Consider the following 15,307-nt stretch of genomic DNA (forward strand, 5'->3'; position numbering starts at 1 on the left):
ACCAATCTTTATCGCTTAATAAACTTTTATGCAAACTCCGAATCAAAAATATGAAACCCACTAAAATAGTATTCTTGGGCCAAACTACTCACTTTATAAAACTAAAAATTATAACTTTTGAAAATTATATTTTTAGTCCCTAAACTTTTATAACTTTATACTTTGGTACTTAACTTTCAAAATGTACATCTTAGTCACTAGTCCAAAATATTGGGGGTATTACAGTGATAGTTGTTATAATCACACATTTGATCATTGTTATTTACATATTCTCTCAATTTAATCATACTTTTAAATAATATTTAACGTAAAATATATTTTTAAATAAAAATAAAAATAAAATATTTTTCAATTAAGTTAATAATAGAATATATCTAATAAATTAATGTAAAAATAATATTTAAGTTAATATATATAAAATATGATGAATTTAAGTCTTTATACACTAAGATAAAAAAATATATATATACACCATGTTGTATACTTTAGATCAAGCAATGGTTTTGACTTAATGGTTGGATACATGTTTAGTTTCCTAAGTGACCAAGGTTTTAATCTTTTCCCCCCAATTTGTTTTCCTTTATTTTATATCAACCAGAAGGTGACACATGTAACTCTTTGATTGGTGGAAATAAATATATTAAATTGAAATAAAGTTAATTAGCCCACCAATTGAATGGTGATAGATGGCATAACATGTGACATCATTCGATTGGAGGATTAAATTTATTTTAATTTATTAAAAGTATAACTAGATTCAGAGAATATGAAAATAATAGGGACCAAATGTATGATTATATCAAAAATATTTACAGTAAACTACAGAGTTGGTCACTTTTGTTTCATTTTTATAAATGTATGGTCACTCGATTCAAAAAAGTTACACTACAACATATTAGATCTATAGAGGCGTTTTTACTCCTATACGATGTTTTAAAGCGCCAGTAAAAAAAACTCACGTCGCAAAGAAAAATGCCACAAGAAACGTTGGCTATACATGCGCCACAACGATTAGCGGCATTTTACGTTAACAAACGCCGCAAAAAGTCAGGTTATTTAGCGGCGTTTATGATACAAACGCTGTAAAAAGTTAGTTTATTTAGCGACATTTTTTATATAAACGTCACAAATTGTGATGATATATAGCGGCATTTTTTTATACAAACACCGCTAATAATTGTGTATATAATGGCATTTTCCTCATAAATACCGTTATTACTTATGTATATAGTGACATTTTTCCACAAACGTCTCTTATAATTATGTATATAGTGGCATTTTCCCTCACAAAATGCTGCTATAATTGTGTATATAGTGGTGTTTTTCTCACAAATGTCGCTAGTTATGTACTCCATTAGTGGCAGTTTCATCTTTAAACACCGTTAATCACAACTGATTTTCAAAATATTTTATTCCTACTTTGTATTACCCAAATTTAACATGTAACAATATCCAATAACAACCTTGAAATGTAATTAAGATTTGATATAAGTAAAATACATAAAATATGAATAAATCAAAGTTTACAAACATCCAACGGAAATGTAACGTAGTTCAACATTATTCACCAGAATAAACAAAGTACGAACCTAAGAAATCATTCAAGATGCTTCCATGAAACGAAAAAATGATGACTCCACCATGCACTTGAGATGCGAGTGCTTCGTGCCAACTGCTAAATAAGATTATCCACCATGTGCTTTCCTGCTGCCTTGATGCGAACTAGCTTTGTACCTGAGACACAATAATAAAATTAGTGATCGTAATAGATATCCAAAAGTATTCAACACAAACAACATCACCAAAATCGAAAGAAAAGAGGAGAAATAATATGATAGTAATGGAGTAAAGAAATACATCAATCCATTTAACAATAGTGTTGGTAGCACGAGCCGAGAATGAACTGCAAAGATAATATTACATCTTAGTCCAAACTATAATTATTAAAAAAACTGAAAATTTAAGTGAAAAAATCAATATAATAAAAGTTTTATTTAATATTTCCATAACCGTCCTTCAGTTGGGCCCATAATCGAGTTTCGACTTAATTTCGATGTGATGGAGCCACCACGATCATTTAAGATTAAGTTGATTGGATACCATAATTTACCATTTTACCTAATCTACGTTTTACCAGAAATATATCGGGTTCGGGAGTCGATTACAGTCAAGGAATGATTAGCACCCTGGTACTGCCCTTTCGGTACCAATTTAATTTCACGGTTTGTCTTAATTCTGAAAATTAAAAGATAAATTACAAATTAAAATTTGATCTGAATTACTTACCTCTGATCGATTAAAATTAACCTAAAAATATAAATCAACTCAGTGTTAAATATTAAAGCAAAATAAAATTAAATTAAGAAATGTAAAATAAAAAACTTTAAATTAAAAGGATTTAACTTCGACAAATTTAAAATTAAGGACTAAATTGATATTATTTGAATGCAGTAAAAAAATTTCTAGAGGTGTCATTTTGCAAAATATAAGAGAGTTAAACAAGGATTAAATTGAATAAATTCGAAATTAAAGGGAAAATCTACAATACGTGACCAAAACGAATTACACATCAAAACTGCAAGGACTGTGAAAATAATTTAATATTTTAGTATTTACACAAAGGCCCTCCCTATAAATAGCCCAAAAATCTAAAAAATCATTTCATCCTCATTCCTAAAAAATAACCCCCTCTCAAAATGCTATCAACTAAAGGTTTGGTCGTGCCAAACCCGACCACCTGCCAGTGCCAAACTGTCGCCCCCAGTGACTAAAAAAATCCAAACTATACCAAAATGTTCCCCTCAACACCCAAAACTAAACCCGAGCCTCAAATCTCCAAAATAAACCTCAAATAGCATATATCTAAGAAAACCCAATCGGTTTTTAACTTTTTTCACGACGAGCCTTTTCGACTTCCGATGGTTTTTCCCTCTCGACCCAAGACCAACGCTGCTTTTAGGCTTTGCTCTACTTTGCTTCGGTGTTTTGATTCTCTTTTTATAGTTTTTTTTTGTATTTTCGTATATTGTTGGGTTGTTTTTGGTGATTTGGTTGCTTGATAAGATGTTTTTGCTATTGGTTGCTCCGGTGATGATTTTATTATGTGTTGTTATTTTGCGTGATCAAGGCTTTATAGCCTTATGGCCGGCCATTGTGGTCCTGAATGTTCATGGGCCGAGAAATTCGGACGGTTTTCGAACTACCCAGGTGCGTGGCCTCCATTCGCGCTCCCCATGCAACACCCTTGCTTGATACAGAACCCTAATTTATTAATTTTGGGCTAGGTTAGACCCCCTAACCGGGCTCGGTTACGCTGCACTTTGGATTGGATTGGACCTGTTAAAAAAAATAATATATCCTAATATAATAAATATAAAATAAATAATAATATAAAGAATATATGATAATGAAAAACTATATAACATATATTATGTTTTCAAAATTCGTTTAAAAAAAAAACCATATATATATATATATAGTTTTTTTCAAAATGTTTTCAAAACCATACGTTTTCAAAAATATTTTCAAAACCATATATTATACATTTTCAAAAATGTTTTCAAAGCCATATTACATATGTTTTAAAAAAAATTCAAAACTATATATTATATACGTTTTATAAATGGTTTCAAAACTATATATTATACGTTTTCAAAAATATGTTCAAAAACTATATTATATGATTATATATACTAAATCGGCTCTGGACGAAAATGTGTGACTACAACTTCCCCTATTTTCCCATTATCGTGTAACGAAAATATGGAAAATACAAAAAAACACAAATTTTCACGGTGCACATGGACTTGAAAGCAAGCATGTTCCTATGAGGGTTATCGATCCCTGAGTTTAAAATCTGACTCAATGTTGTAGTCGACTCTTTTTATCATATATCCTCCATTGTTCAGTTGAAATTCGACTTAAAAATAGAAGATGGCTCCCTGTTGTTAAGTCGTATTAAGGGTGACTCATTCGTCATACAATTGAGTCGACCATGTGATATCTTTAAACACGATATCCTTCGTCATGAAATTGAAATCGTAGTTGACCCCTTGTCATGAAGTTGAGTCAGTAAATCGTAATACATTTCACTGTGAAGTTGAAATCTAGCTCGATGTCTAGAGTAGGTGATAAGTCCTCGCCATCTTTTTTTAGCCCAATACTTTCGCAGTGAAATTGGAATTTGACTAGATGACTTTAGTTGAGATAGTTTCTCATTGTTGCAGATGACTCATTCATTGTGAAGTTAAGTCGATCTATTAGGCGCGATATCCTTCTTCGTGAAGTTGAAATCATGGGTTAAAAACTTTAATTGGAAACTGGCCACTCACCGTTGAGTTAAGCTAAGCTGAATCCGTTCTAAATTGACTCTCGAACTCGTCGAACCCGATTTTAAGTTGATTCTAAGATCCATCGATTTTTTATATATCCAGTTGGTTGAGGTGTAGCTCCTTTCCCCCGAGTTAAGCAACCAATATCAATTTTTTTTAAGATGCTTTTGAATCGAGTATCCTTCATCATGAAGTTGAAACTTGACTCTAAAGCTGCAAAACTATGTATGTGGAAAATGATAAATTTTATGCTCTTAAGTATTCTAAGATATATGCACAATGAATTAGTTCTTGTTTTTTTCTTGGAAAGAGTCTCACTCTTTGTTTGATGGTCTTGTCCTTGGAATCTATTATACCCCAGCATTGACGGCTTCATAGAAAATATCTGACATTTGCTCATTTGTTGGCTAAATCCAGTTATCTTGCACTCTTGATCGTATGGATCAATTTTAATCCAGAGATTCTTAAGCGTTCTTTTAGCCTTTGTTTACTCGAGGGAGTAAGACTCTTTTGCATTTCGGTTGATGATCAATTACTGGAACTGGTTGAATCATCATCATAGTTGACACATCAATAATTAGTGAAAGGCTTCCTTAATTGGCTTGGAAGCTCAAATAATAACTTCTACAGCCAAGGCTACATTCTCCCGTGTCTGTAAAAATATTCTGATTGTCACGGAAAAAGAAGTTATGTTATCATGAAATTATATGAAGCACCCTCACTGCTTTTTGTGAGTGTTCAGCTTCTTGTATTTGCAGAGTACTTTGAATTTCTTGCATGGGAATCTTGGCAACAAATCTTATCTTTACTCTAAACATCATTGAGTTATAAGCGTCTCACTTTCTTCCTTTCACGCTCATTTGGGCTGTCATTATCATTTGGGCTTGCATTTGTATTGTTTCTCTTTAATATGGCATCCTCAAGTACAACAGTATACTTATGCTTTAGGAGGAACCCGATAGTGAAAGAATTTCTCGACACCATGAGCTAAACTCTTTACAGCTAACTCATTGTTATAGGTCTCTTGCACTTTACTGGATGACCATCTTCATAGTAAAGAGAGACACTGAGCTGGATAAAGCAACCATCTGTATTGATCATACTCACTTTGAAATGATTGGTTAGAATGATTATTTTTGTTCCTTTGATCTAGTATCACATCTGGCCATGGATTGTAACATTGCCTTATTCTTTACAACGTCAAGCTCTATTTTGAAAGGAACAACGTCAGGAGGCATGGGTGGTGGAAAGAGAATAGATTGGAAACCTGGAGATGTCCCACATCGTTTCTAGTCATTCAACCGATTTTTTAGAAACTATGTCTTATCTGAGATATATCTCTTATTTTAAAAAGGTTTGGTTTAAAAATGAAGTCAGAGCAATTGAAGCAAAGTATCAATTCATTGAATATCAAATAAATAAATCAAATAAGTTGTTTTCAAAGGTTATAGCCCTTTGACAAGTGTCAATATCCATGGGTGATATGAGAAGCCAATGTGATTTGGTTTTGATTTTCATGATTTTCAAATAGGATGTAAACAAAATAGCGCAACTGATGCATTCCATTGTGAGGACATTTAGAGAGCATTTCTATTTAATTCTCAAGAATCTTCCATTTGTTCAAGTTTCACAGACTCCTTAAGTAGAGATAGCGCCAAAATATCGATATAAAAACAAAACCCCTTAGTGGTTTTGTGTAGTCAACTATAACAGATGTTTCCTAACTCCCTTAGTCCACCTTGCATCAAAATTTAGTTTCAAATCCACAGTTATTTCAGGACTTATCGTGTTTCTTTAAATTATACTTTGTTAAACTTGATGTCCTCGCTTTAGATTTTGCTAGGAGATTCATCTTGATACAAAGAGACTAGTGTCATGATCTGAGTACTTGTATTCATAAAGTTAGGGAACTTAACATTGCCCATTACTTTAGCAGAATACCCTTAGTTAAAGGATTCAAGTTTCAGAAAGTCTTCGACTTGACAAACTCAAATGAAACTCACTTCATAAAGCTCGAAAATTACCACTATAGCTGCTTCAAACACTACCTCCGAAGATTAACAGCCTACTAGTTTCAACAGAGTGCCCGCAACATTTTTAAAATTGTCGTTCATTAATATCACATTAATTATTCGATTTTAAGATTTCCTAAGTTTGTCAGGAAGAATATGTTATAGTCTGAGTGTCAGTGGGAATCAGAAAATTTCATCTTTAGAGCTAAATTCCTAAGCAACTGATCTAAGCCAAATTTGTTTATTTGACCATTCCATTTGTGACAATTGTATATTATCACGGAACGTCCTTAAAAAAACATGCAAACTAAATGGTCTTGCAATGTCATGCATCGGATATGCTCCATCTTGTCTACTTCCGTACTTGTACGTGTGAGAAAACATTTTTCCATTTCGGGTAAAAGATATGGATCTTTTTTTTAAATAAACTTGATCTCGGCATATGTCAAAAGTATATAACCTCATTCTCAAAATGTGCATTTCATTATACTTGATATTCATTGAATTTCAAACAATTCTCTATTACTCAAAGAAATGTCATTTAAAAAAAGTTTAATCATATAAAAGATAAATTTAAACAAGACATCATTTCATAGGTAACACAACTCTGTGGTAATAGTGATTATCTCTTTTTGTCTCATCCCAAGATACCACGTTCCTCGATTGCGACATACACTTTTCAGATGTATTTTTAGTGGTACAAACATCCGCTTTGGGAGTTCCTTGCTTTCATGATAAAATTCCAGCTATTTTCTGTCCATCATTAGCTGGATCAAGGCTCAAAATTTGACAAATTCTTCTACATCATGTCCATCCTCATTGTGATAACAATAATGATTACCACCTTTACAATCTTATATGCTACGATGTAGTGCAAGAAATCTCGCCTTTACCACCTGCCTCCATACCCAGGCTAGAGGAGACTTTACTTTGGAAATTATTGTTTTAACCTTTTTTCCCCTCTCCTCGATGATTGCATTAACTTCACTTTCTTGGTGGTTTGGCAGAGGGTTCTGTGCAACGTTAGGTGATTCTAAATTATTAAAATTAATCCAGTTCTTGTTACGCATCCGTTGCACAATTCTTTTGAAGAAGAGGCAGTTCTCGATAGCAAGCCCTGGAACACCACCATGATATTCACAATCTGCACTTTCATTATACCACTTGGGGTATAGGAGCTTTAAAGGTTCCATTGGATAAGGTGACATCATATGTGTGTCAAAGAGCTGTTGGTAGAGCTCTTTATAAGTCAAGGGAATAGGATCGAAATGTTCCCTCTCTATTTCTCTCAGTGGTTTCCTTGAATTTTGTATAGAAGTACTTGACGGTACATATGTAGTTGGTTTGGAGATCATAACACCTTTGTTGGTGTTGAAAGCGTTGACATTATTGATATGTTCTTCTCTTTTCTTTATAGGAGGTCTTCTGCTAGACTCAACTCTTTCAATCTTTCATTCCTTAACTAAGTAATGCTCAAATACCACACGTGGTCCCCTGTATTCTGTAAGCTTTGCAAATTGATCACCGAAATCAGGTTTTGCATGCTTCAATTTGGTTTATGTATTATATATATATATATATATATGTTTTATGGAAAATTATATGTTTAGTCCTTAACATTCTTAGTAATTTATATTTTAATTTATATAATAATTTAGAGTAAATTACATAATTAGTACATAATATTAGTATTATTTCGATTTATGATAATCAATTTTTATTATTTTATGTTTTAATCATTAATTATTAATTATTATACGAGTAATCACTATTAGTATTTATACTTTAGGATTATTATTTTACATAATTTAATCTATGTAATTATAATATAATTTTATAATAGGATTAATAAAATTTATGTGAAATATTTAGTATTTATCTATATTAAGCTATTTGTAAATTTAAATTTAAAGAGCAAATTTATAATTTATTGCAAAGACACTAACTAATAAATACCGGTACTAATTTTGGGCGTTATGGGGTACTAATCCTTCCCCATACGTAACCGACTCCCGAACTCATTTTTCTGGTAAGCAGACTCGAGTTGTATTATTTTAATATTATTCTTGAGAATTTTATTAGAATAATATGACATTTTGGTGACAATCTCACCAAATTAAAAGATTGGTGGCGACTCTACAACTTGGTGTTTCATCTAATTCAAGAAGGATAAACACTCACTTTTTCGAGACTAGTTACACTCTTTGAGGTGTACTATTTGCACTCTCTGTCGCCGGGCAGAGAAACGTCTTGACCAAATAACTCAGAGGCTGCAGCTGGAATAATTGCTCAATGGGCACCGTAGCCAAGCCCTATCAACAAAGTACCAATGTACATTGCTCTAGGCTATCCCATAGCAGAGAAGACATGGCCAACAGCCATAACAAACTGAGCAACAGCGATGGCTATAGACCTTGGATAAGCATGATCCCTATATATTGATATTCATAACGTCTCCCTCAGGGATCTATTAGACTTTAAAAATTAATTCGGGGAAGGCGATGAAACACAATTTTGAAAACAATTTGATTTTGGAGTCACCACCAGCCTTTATATTAGGTAGGCTAGAAACCTTAAACATCATTTTAATGAGTCCAGAAAAATCATTAAAAGATAGAAAAAATGGTATGCGTTTTACAAAAAAAATCCCTTTTAAGTGTTTCGTAGTCGATTACGTGTGGGGAAGGATGAGCACCCCCACAAAGCCCAAGTTTTGTACATAAATGATTATTTGATGTTTAAATGTTGGAAAATTACAAACTCAAAAATATATTTAAATTACGATCCTTCTATTTATTTGAATTTATTAAAAGATGTCAATTTAAAAAAAAACTAAAACAATTATGCTTTTGCCAATAATGAAATAAAATTTGACGATAAATGATAAATATTGTGGGTACAAAAAATTAAAGTGCCCAAAAGATATTTTATAGAACAAGGATATTTATTTAGTCAAAAAATTATAATAATTTTTATAAGAGAAAATACATCATTTTGTACGAACAATCCTTGAAAATGCACTTCCTTTATAGTTAGGAGGTTTTTTCATGGGTTCCTCTCACAAAACATGTTTCTTTAATTTTATGGAAGATATAGTTTAAAAGAGTATAGTATTATATTAAATTTTAGAAATGTTCAAATAAAAGAATGCCCTTTCGTGCGAACAATCCTCGGGAATGCACTTCCTTTGTAGTTAGGAGACTTTCCCCTAGATTCCCCTTTCAAAAAAACATTATATTTTCCTTTTATCAACGATAAAAAAAAATAAAAAAAAAATAAAAATAGAACGAAATAAAAATAATAATATAAAAAAGTAAAACAAAGAAGACTATCAAATACAAAAAACATTTTGTGTAAAAAATCTTTGAAAAGTCATTTTCCTTTGTGGTTGGGAGATGTCTTCATATATCTCCCTCACAACAAAAAATTATCTTTTCTAAATACATAATAAAAAATGATGATTTATATAACAAAAAAGAGTTTGAATAATATATAATTGTGCATAAAATTTAGGACAAATAAAGATAAAAAAATTGATTTCTAATCTAAAATACGAGTCGAACATTGGTGGCCTGCTAGCATAAACGAGGGACCAACATGTAAACTTTCTAAACCAACAACCAAGATTAAAATACCAGTCAAGTAAGAGGATAAATAAATAATGTTTAAATGTAAATAGTGAAAAATATAGGCATTAGATCTAAATATACCACAAGCAAGATTAGTGACTAAAATAAAATGAAGTGCAAGTTAAAATACTTAAATGCAAATACAAAAAATAAAATGCTGGAAATAAAAAAAAGGACTGAAATAAAATGCAGCAAAATTAAAGGGCAGAAAAAATAAAATACTGAAATTTAAAGTGCTGGAAAATAAAATAAAATAAATAAATTGCATAAATTTAAAAGTTAGGGGCTATTTATAACTGTTTAAGTCGGTCCATAAATAATGTGGATCGTCCCTCAGGGCAAGTCACCACAAGGCCGTTGAATATTAGAATGTTAGAAAGTTAGTGGGTTAGTTTGTGCAATAAAGTAAAATGTTAGTAAGTTGGTAATAACAATAAAAATAAAAAGTTAATATGTTAGTATGAACAAATAAAATAAAAGTTAGAATGTTAGTAAGTTAGAAAAGTTAGTGGTTAGTAGAGTTCGGACCATAATAATGAGGATATTACCCCAGATAAGTCACCACAAGGTCGAATCGAATAATGCAAACAAATATATAAAAAATAAAATAAAATAAATAAAATAAATAAAATAAAAAAATTAGTGGTTAGCAGAGTTCGAACCATAATAATGTGGATCTTATCCCGGATTGGGTCACCACAAGGTCGAATCGAATAATGTAAATAAATTTATAAAAATAAAATAAAATAAATAAAATAAAAAAATTTAGTGGTTAGCAGAGTTCGAACCATAATAATGTGGATCTTAGCCTCGATCGTGTTACCTCAAGGTCGAGTAATAAGCGAAACAACAAATAAATAAATAAATAATGGTTTGAATGTTGAAAAAATAAAAGTCAGTGGTTAATGTGCGATAAAATAAAAGTAAGCAGTTGATTTGAAATAATAAAAATGAATAGATCAGTGACCAAATTAAAATAAAACAAAGTAGGGTATCATAATCGCAATAAACAACACAAAAGATGCATGGTGACCACAATGTGAAAGCATGGCAAAAGTGGAGGGACCTGCGGGTAAATAGCCCCTAAAGTAAATGACCAAAACATAAAAAAAGCTAAAACAGGGGGACTTGCGTGATTTGCCCATTTTTCTTAACCCATAATGTTTCCCCCCAAGAAACACGTGAACTCCTAGCTCACTCTCTCATTTTTTTTATGCAACCGAAAGCCTTGGAGAACAGCTCCCACATGTCGACATCGGTCATTTAACATCGGCCACCGCTAAACGGTGGCCATCCCGACTTCATCTAACTGACGAGGACCCAAAAATGAAGCTCTTAACCCCTAAGAGACTCTCCCTTCTCTCCTACTCAACTCACGGTCGAGAGGCTTAAAACGAGGTACAATGCCAACCACTAATCTTCTGCCGCTCCACGACAAACACCCGAACTCTGATTGACACCTAAACCAAACGAGGAAAATCCAACAAAAGTCTTAGTGACCAAGCTTTTCCACCAATCTTCCTGGCCAAGAGATGGGCTCTCTCTCACACTTCGGCCACCGCTCAACGGTGGCCACCCCTATGCATCTATATTATCCCGAAAAAGAAAGAAAAGAAAGGAGAAGGAAAAACCCTGTTTTCTTCTTTATTTTCTGGTTTATAAGAAAAAAAGGGTTATACACTGCTTTATTTTTGTATTTTAAAGACCCCACTATTACAAATGTGTAAATTATAGCTTAGTTCTTGGATTTTGTTCCTTTTTAATTTTAGGATAAAATTAGGGTATTACAACTGCCCCTCTTTGCTCCTTTGTTATGTAAACAATGAAGCAAAGACAAATAATGGCCTAATTTTGTCTAGCTATGATGTTCGCCCCGTATCTGGAGCTTCAATTCTTTGTCTAAAAATAGAGGATTCAGAGATGACACTCTTCATTTAGGTTGAGTCAATCTGGATATAACTTGGTGTTGAAGACACACTGCTCATCCACGTTGAAGATTTTTGTCAGTTTTCAGATAAATTGTTTGTTGAATATGACATTGTTCCTCTAGTTGAGAAAATCAGGTCAATCTGGAGATAATTTAGTGTTGAAGACAACTCTGCTCATCCATGTTGAAGAGATATGGTCACTTTCAGATAAATTGTTTGTTGAAAATGACGATGTTCATTCTCATTAAGAAAGTCAGGTCAATCTGGAGATAATTTGGAGACAACACGATTCATTCACCTTGAGGAAGTATGATTGTCTGAGGATGACACTGCTCCTTCGCGTTGAGGAGATCGGGTCAATATGGAGATATTAGGTGTTGAAGATGACTCTTCTCATCCGTGTTGAAGAAATTTGGTCGCTTTCAGATCAATTGTTTATTGAAGATGACGTTTTTCATTATCGTTGGGGAAGTCGAGTCAATCTAAATATAATTTGGATAAAACACGGTTCCTTCACATTGAGAAAGTCTGATTGTCTGAGGATGACACTGTTCTTTCATGTTAAGGACTTCTGGTTAATCTGGATATAACTTGGTGTTAAAGAAAACACTTCTCATCCATGTTGAAGAGATCCGTCCGCTTTTAGATAAATTGTTTGTTGAAGATGACATTGTTCCTTCTTATTGAGGAAATCGGGTCATTCTAGAGATAATTTGGTGTTGAAGATGACTATGCTCATCCGTGTTGAAGAGATCTGGTAACTTTTAGATAAATTATTTGTTGAAGATAACGATGTTCATTCTCGTTGAGGAAGTCAAGTCAATATGGAGACAGCACAGTTCATTCGACTTGAGGAAGTTTGATTGTTTGAGTATAACACTGCTCCTTCGCTTTGAGGAGATCACGTCAATCTGGAGATAATTTGGTGTTGAATATGACTTTGATCATCCGTGTTGAAGAGATATGGTTACTTTCAAATAAATTATTTGTTGAAGATGATGTTGTTCATTCTCGTTGGGGAAGTTGGGTCAATCTGGAGATAATTTGGAGACAACACGGTTCCTTTGCGTTGAGGAAATCTAATTGTCTAAGGATGACATTACTCCTTCGCGTTGAGGAGATCAAGTCAATCTTGAGATAATTTGGTGTTGAATACGACTCTGCTCATCCGTGTTGAAGAGATATGGTTGCTTTCAGATAAATTATTTGTTGAAAATGACGTTGTTCATTCTCGTTGGGGAAGTTGGGTCAATCTGGAGATAATTTGGAGACAACACGGTTCCTTCACGTTGAGGAAATCTAATTGTCTAAGGTTGACATTACTCATTCGCGTTGAGGAGATCGAGTCAATCTAGAGATAATTTGGTATTGAAGACTACTCTACTCATCCGTGTTGAAGAGATCTGGTCATTTTAAGATAAATTGTTTGTTGAAGATGATATTGTTCATTCTCTTTGAGGAAGTCGGGTCAATATGAAGATAATTTGGAGACAACACTGTTCATTCACATTCAGGAAGTCTGATTGTCTGAGGAAGACACTGCTCCTTCGCGTTGAGGAGATCGGGTCAATCTAGATATAATTTGGTATTGAAGATGACTCTGTTCATCTGTGTTGAATAGATCTGGTCGCTTTCAAAAAATTGTTTGTTGAAGATGACGTTGTTCCTTCTCGTTGAGGAAGTCGGGTTAATCTAGAGATAATTTTAAGATAACACGGTTTCTTCATGTTGATGAAGTCTGATTGTCTGAGGATGACACTGCACCTTCGTGTTGAGGAGATCGAGTCAATCTGGAGATAATTTGGAGACAACATGGTTCCTTCCCGTTGAGGAAGTCTAGTTGTCTGAGGATGACACTTCTCCTTCGCGTTCAGGAGATCTGGTCTGTGGACGAAAATGTTCCTTCGTGCTGAGGAAGTCTAGCCGTTTTAGGAGATAATTTTTCTTTGGAAATGATATTACTCATTCGTGTTGAGGTGAGCTAGTCATAATTTCCAATGACTGACTTGAAATGGAATCTTCCTCTTTGACATGGAATTGTGAACCGAGGTCTTTGCTAATATTGAATTCCTATCAAATATTTGAAGGAAATAAATGAGTGGAAGGAAATTTGTTTCAAGAAGATCTATCTAAGGTGATATAAAATTTTGTTTCGAGTGAAACATTTAAAAAATTTACGTTTCAAGGGAAAAATGTTTCAAGCGAGACGAAATTTGTTTTTAAGAAAAACAATCTCAAATGATATCAATTTTGTTTTAAGTGAAACAATTTCCAATTTTTTGTTTTGAGGGAAAATTGTCTCAAGCGAGACGAAATTAATTTTTAGGAAAACTATCTCAACCGAGATCAATTTTGTTTTAAGTGAAACAATTTCAAAATTTAGGGAAAACTTTCTCAAGTGAGGCAAAATTTGTTTCGAGAGAAACATTCTCAAAGATTTGTGTTTGAAGAGAAATTGTCTCAAGCGAGAAAAAATTTGTTTTTATAGGAAACAATCTCAAGTGAGATTAACTTTGTTTTAATAAAATAGTCTCAAACAAGACGAAACTTTGTTTCGGGAAAAACAATCTCTAAGGTGACAGTCAATTTGCTCCTGCATGTTGAGGAGATCTAGTTGCCTTTGAAAGATTTGATCGTTCACTTCATGATGTCAAATCAGTGGATGACATTGTTCATTCATGTCGAGGACGTCTAGTCATCACCAAACTTTTATTTCCTGAAAGATCAATATAAAAATGATGCATTTATGAATGACTGTCATGAATGTTTTTATGAATGTCAAGATGAAGTTTATTTCATGTATTTGATTTGATTTTTATTTTGATAAAAATGACCTTTTGAATTCGTCCTCATGAGAGGGGAAAATGATATCGAGGGAGGAAAATTAGATGATGTCCTCATGAAAGGAGAAAATTGTCTTTTAAGAATGAAGTAATGATTTCAGGGAAAATAGTCCTACAAAAGACTAGATTGATGTTTTTAGATAGACGGTCTTGAGAAATATGAAATTGGTTTCTCAAAAACAATTATAAAAGCATAATTTATGTGAAGTGAACATCTTTTTTTTTGGCAATGCAATGATGAATATATGATGCAAATTTCATGTAACATGTATGTATGTTGATGCATGCTTTCTTGATCTGTGATGGGAATGGTTGCATGGACAGTCTTCTTCTATCCCTGATTTGGTTATCTTCAATTTTTATTTTCTCCATCGCGCACTCTTGCACTTCTTGACTTGTGTTGAATTCTTCTTACCCAACAAATGTTTTCCCCTGATAAAAATTGGATTCCTTTATCTAGACTTGTATAGAAATCCAATAACATGATACCATCATCATATCATTTCAATCTTTGGAGATTGTGTATGCACAACTGCCCTGTAACGAAAATCAAACACCACTGCT

General features: G+C 32.9%; 1 pseudogene; it reads right to left on the minus strand.

Annotated features, from left to right (window-relative positions):
• Positions 1 to 7,197: 7,197 nt before the first annotated feature.
• LOC120205780 overlaps positions 7,198 to 15,307 on the minus strand; it is a 46,373-nt pseudogene continuing 38,263 nt past the window's right edge.

The sequence above is a fragment of the Hibiscus syriacus genome, unplaced genomic scaffold (assembly GCF_006381635.1).
Source record: "Hibiscus syriacus cultivar Baekdansim isolate YM2019G1 unplaced genomic scaffold, ASM638163v2 tig00013040_pilon, whole genome shotgun sequence".
In the NCBI taxonomy this organism is placed as follows: Eukaryota; Viridiplantae; Streptophyta; class Magnoliopsida; order Malvales; family Malvaceae; genus Hibiscus; species Hibiscus syriacus.